Source organism: Protomyctophum parallelum (assembly GCF_964188405.1).
Source record: "Protomyctophum parallelum genome assembly, chromosome: 10".
Taxonomy (NCBI): Eukaryota; Metazoa; Chordata; class Actinopteri; order Myctophiformes; family Myctophidae; genus Protomyctophum; species Protomyctophum parallelum.
Genome location: NC_139704.1, coordinates 50,754,468 through 50,760,485, shown reverse-complemented (window position 1 = coordinate 50,760,485; position 6,018 = coordinate 50,754,468).

The window sequence follows — 6,018 nt, the reverse complement described above, 5'->3', positions numbered from 1 at the left end:
ATAAATATTTAAATCAATCAAACACACAATGTCATTTACATCTAAAACATTGCTCTCAAAAATGTTTTTGCAAACATTTGAGCAGTAGGCCTACCCGAAAAATCAACTCACTTCCTTGTTTTCAGACCGTGCAGCTGGCCAGACGCAGCCAGCGCCCACTTATGGAATACTTTTTTTGTTGTGTTTTGGTTCAATGTATTAATTCACGTTAGGTAGCCATGTAATGTAATACTAATAAGCCATGTGTTGCCATGTAAACCTCAGTCAAACTAACGCAGTGGCTGCCTGGGGGGGGGGGGGCGTTTCCAAGGGTAACAAGACGGGCGGTGAGCGCTCTTCTCTTCATACTGTGATGTGGTCCGCTCTGTTCTGTTCTGTTCTGAGCGGTGAGCGCTCTTCTCTTCATACTGTGATGTGGTCTGCTCTGTTCTGTTCTGAGCGGTGAGCGCTCTTCATACTATGATGTGGTCCGCTCTGTTCTGTTCTGAGCGGTGAGCGCTCTTCTCTTCTCTTCTCGTGAAGAAGAAAGCAGGACAGAGTTGTCAAATAAATCCCCGCCGTCATTCATAGGCCTACTGTATTTATTCCCCGACCCGACATTAAAATACGGAACAACGTTCATCATCACGGGACTCGATGGATCGTGACAGGCTGCAGACACGCTGAGAGTCGGGACTACTATAGCCGATAGGAGCTACTATAGACTACTATAGCCGATAGGAGCGCCGCTGCTCCTTCAGTGGCGTTAATTGTTTACAAAATAAAGTTTATGTTTTTTATTATTGGGCTTTGATCATGGACGCAAATTCTAAACACATGGATGCAGCTGCAGAAGTTGTGTTGCTTAAATAAAGGAAAATCGATCGACACGTAACTTAAGGCAAAACATCAGATGTATATAAATAATTAAATACTGTCTCATATTGGTTTATAATGAATAAATAACACTTCACCTCTTGCGCTCGGCCATCTTGTTGCTTCACGGAGTAATCTTTGATTTCTGCCAGTTTGTTCTTCCTGTCTGCCCCCTCCCTGTTGTTCTCTCATACTTTCGTTTACAGTAAAACGAAAGACAGGCCTTCATGGGAACAATTGGCTTGTATAATTAGATCCAGTGTTGTTTTTGGCAGCAAATTTCTATTTTAGTTTTAGTCATGAATAGTCTCTTGAATAGTTTTCACTTAGTTTTAGTCACATTTTAGTCACCTGGAATGTTCTAGTGTTTAGTCTAGTTTTAGTCGACTAAAATGTGTTTTGACAGGCCTTGATGTCGTTGTAATGACATATTTTACACTTTGGTTGCATGCTGAAAATAGCAGATATACAATATCACAGTGTGAGATTGTATATCTGCTATTTTCAGCATGCAACCCAGCATAAAACTGGATCTCTTGTCCACTAGTCCCTTCCTAACATTTTAGTCTAGTTTTTATTTGTTGACGAAATTGTCAGTATATTTAGTCTTAGATTTAGTCAACATAGATTTGTTTTTATTTAGTTTTAGTCGACGAAAACAACACTGATTAGATCAAGTCTATACGTTCACAAGAGCACACATTACTTCTGTCCAAACAGTATTGAATATTATGGAGAATTATGTGATCATGTTATTATTTCTCTCTCTCTCCCCCCCCTCCCCCTCTCTCTCTCCCCCTCCCCCTCCCCCCTCTCTCCCTCTCTCCCTCTCTCCCTCTCTCTCTCTCTCTCTCTCTCTCTCTCTCTCTCTCTCTCTCCCTCTCTCTCCCTCTCTCCCTCTCTCTCTCTCCCTCTCTCCCTCTCTCCCTCTCCCTCTCTCTCTCTCTCTGAATGAAAGATATACACTATATATATCTTTGCTGAAAACAGCAGATCTACAAGTGCACAACAGAACATGGCTCAGTTCAACACATTGCAAGATGTGTGTGATTTTTTTTGCTCCAGAACAGAGGTACTAGGTCTCTCAAGTAATGAATGATAATAAATCCTGTCTCTGTATATTCCATGGAGTAGCCTATTGTTAGTGACTGTTGTTTGCATTTCTGTCAAATAGTTTTCAATCAATAAAAATAAATGAGAAAAGGGAGCTTTTACTGTAGTTCTGCTACTTTGACCAATGTTGTTCATTCTGAGCATTTTCCCTCCAAATAATGACATGCCATTGCTACACACACACACAGACACACACACACACACACACACACACACACACACACACACACACACACACACACACACACACACACACACACACACACACACACACACACACACACACACACACACACACACACACACACACACACACACACACACACACACACACACACACACACACACACGTGGCCAGCACCACTCAACAATGTGAGAACTACTTCTTCTATCACTGGCACTCACTTTGTTTTGCTTGAACGTTGCTCGAACAGTCAACAAGCTGAACTGTGGGCCAATGCTGCCACCTGCTGGCTCATCACAGAAGTAACAGTTCTACTGTAAAAGGGTTGACAGGGTCGTCAGCTACAATTTACAATGGAGTCATTTATCAGACGCTCTGAATCCAGAGAGACTTACAGTAAGGTTCAACACATGGTAATACATCACATACATAAAGATTAGTCATCAATAATCATAAGTAAGCTAAGAGGTGTATCTTGTAATTGTAATGAAAGTGTAATGCTTTATTACCGGGTCGTCCACTCACAGTTAACTGTCTCTGCATTGAGTTGTGCTTGAATTGTACTGCAATTCTGCAAACTGTTAATAAATATTCCAATCAATCAATAGCATCTGTCTAAAAGTAGATTATTAAACTATGGGTATAGAGAGCTGTCTAGTCTACATAAAAATGCTATCTTCTCTTTAACCGGAGTGTAAAGCATGGAAACACATCTGTCTGTCTGTCTGTCTGTCTGTCTGTCTGTCTGTCTGTCTGTAACACGTCCCTTATGGCTTAAGGGATGTAATTAATTAATTAGGTGCAAAGACAGTTCGTTATAATGACAAACATTTATAAAGGTGATAAGGAATGTCTCTTCCAGACTCACTGTGGTGAATGTACAACACACACACACACACACACACACACACACACACACACACACACACACACACACACACACACACACACACACACACACACACACACACACACACACACACACACACACACACACACACACACACACACACACACACACACTCCAACAACTTGCTTAAAATGTACTGTAAATTCTACAAACTGTTAATAAAGATTTCAATCAATCAATCAATCAACAACAACAACAACAACAACAACAGCAGCAAAGAAAGACAGTGTTGTATTTCACCTAAAGTCTGTGTTGGATTTTCCAGAACCTTGTATTATACATTAAAGAGCCCACGTGGGTTATTTAATGTATGTATTTTATATAAATCACAACAGCACATTTCTGCACGGCGGCAGAACAGCAGCATTAAAAACAGTAATGGATGTCTTACCTATATTTGGGACTGGGAGAAAGTTCCTTCCCTTTCCCCGTGAATTTATCCAACAAGGTAATAGTTTATTACATTAGTTTTAACCGTTTTAACCTTAGGTTTTAACCATAGAGTTATATATACTCTAAGGTTTTAACCTAAATGTGAACACAGGTGACAGGTGCAACTATTAACAGGTTCCTGTGTCACCCAGTGACCTCTTAAAAAGGTTCCTACACCCTAAACTACGGACAGCCAAACAAACACCTTTTACGTCAAAAAGGATCTACCCCCACCACCACCACCAGGGGGAGCTGCAGCACCCTCACCACCGCACACTATTTTGAGGTAGCCTACATGTTGTACTGTTTTTAAACCTGTACGGCGACCTTGAGTGCCCTGAAAGGCGCCTTATAAATAAAATGTATTATTATTATTATTATTATTATTATGTTTTGATGATGATGATGATGATGATGATGATGATAGCCTAGTACTCAAAGTGGTGTCCGCGGACCCCCGGGGGTCCTTTGAGGGTTCCAGGGGGTCCCCAGCAAAAGTAGTTAATATAGCCTATAGCCTCACAATCATTTAGTATGCCCTTTTCTCATAAATCTGGGGGTCCATGACATTAAAACAGTTACATCTATATTATGTATATACATATGGGTATATCATCTCTATTATTTTCATTGCTAGTATTTCTACATTGTAGAATGACTGAAGAATGAATGAATGAATGAATGAATGAAATGGACGTTGCCTGTCCTCTTGTAGGCCTACACATGCAGATCAGGCATTCAAATGCTAAACTTGTTTTCACCTGCCAGGTAGGGTATTCATACAGTATACTGTACTGTGCTTAGGCTACTTGTTCACCAACGTAGTCAAAAAAGTCAACCAAAGAACAAGATTCCTTTAGTTTACAGGATCTCCTCACTGGTCAACAAAAACACCTTGAAGACCTTAACAGGAGCCCTCGTACAAGGTTTCTTTGACTATGTATGCACCTCCTGGTACCACAGCCCCTCAACGGCCCTTAAAACAAGGCTCCAGACTTCCCAAAACAAACTGGTCAGGCTCCTACTTGGCCTCACCCCCGAACCCACCTCACCCCTGCGCACTTTGACAGGCTGGGATGGCTTAGGGTCGACAACAGAGTACAGCATCTTGCAATGGGTCTGGTCCACAAGATTCGATACACCACCAAGATACCCATGTACCTGTCTAAATACTTCCTTAATGTAAACGAAGTCCACACCCACAACACCAGAGGGAGTGCAACGAACCGTACATCCCAGATTCGGCACAAACAACAAGGGACTACATTATTTTCGCTCCTATGCCACCAAAATGTGGAACGCCCTACCAACAGTCATTAAGACATGTGAATCCCTTGACTCCTTCAAAACCGCTCTCAAAGGGCACCTACGGACGGCTGCAATTCGAAACTGGCCCCCGTAAAATATGTGTACGTCTCTAAATGTTTTGATGAATTGAACATGGTGGACCCTCTTGTAAACAAGTGTAATGTTTAATTGAGTCGTCCACTCACAGTTAACAGTCTTTGTATTGAGTTTGTGCTTGAAATGTTACTGTAATTCTGCAAATTGTTAATAAACATTTCAATCAATCAATCAAAGGAGTAGCCTACCAAGATGACTCAGTGCAATCATGGCATTTAAACATTCTCCAGCTCTTCTGTTTATAATCCAAACACATGTGACACTTTAAAAAGTGTTACAAATAAGTGTTTAGAACCTAAACGCTTGGGTTTATTGTGAAAATAACAACTTTATTTCCCTGCTGCGGCGGGGGGGGGGGGGGGGGGCATGACGATCATGAAAACATTGCGTCTCTGGTCCTTCATTTTCAATTCATCAGACATTTTAAAGACAGATCAGACCAATTCAAAGACATCTTCATAACGGCAGGCCTGCTTCAAGTGCAGACATTTTTGCGTCAGTGTACATCAGGTTTACGGCACCGATGTGACGATTGCTGGGTTATGGGTTTTTGTAGTTTTTTTCCCCTCACCCGGCCCGCCGAGTCAAGTCGCCGTCCAATGAAATCCGAGAACCGGAACGGAAGCTCCTGCGCGAGCCCCTCCCACCCCCAATAACAGAAGCATGCGGATGGACCCGAGCCCTGCGCCTCGCGCTCACACGCCCATCCGCATGATTTGTAAGTCAGCGATCTGCCTTCCCAGCGGCAGGCCGTGTTGCCAGGTCCGCTTATTATAAGCAACTTTGTGCTTTTTTTTGTTTGTTTTTTCTCCAAAGTTGCTTGTACGTAGATATTGGTGGTTGTTGTTGTTGTTGTGGTGGGTTACAGTTGTTTAGGGGCTTTTTCTAAAATGTAGCCTAGTTTATTTTGGGCTTGCTAAACGATATTTAAACAGGTGGTTGTCAAACATCTTCATGTCAAGGACCCCCACATTATTACTACTGTTTTTGCTTAGTGCACTGCTTTATATTATCGTTTGTCATTAAATTAAATGTTTCGATGAATTGAATACACACAGGACCCCGATGGAAACAAGCCATGGTGCTTTCTTGGGTTCAATCCTTTTGTATGGAACTATAT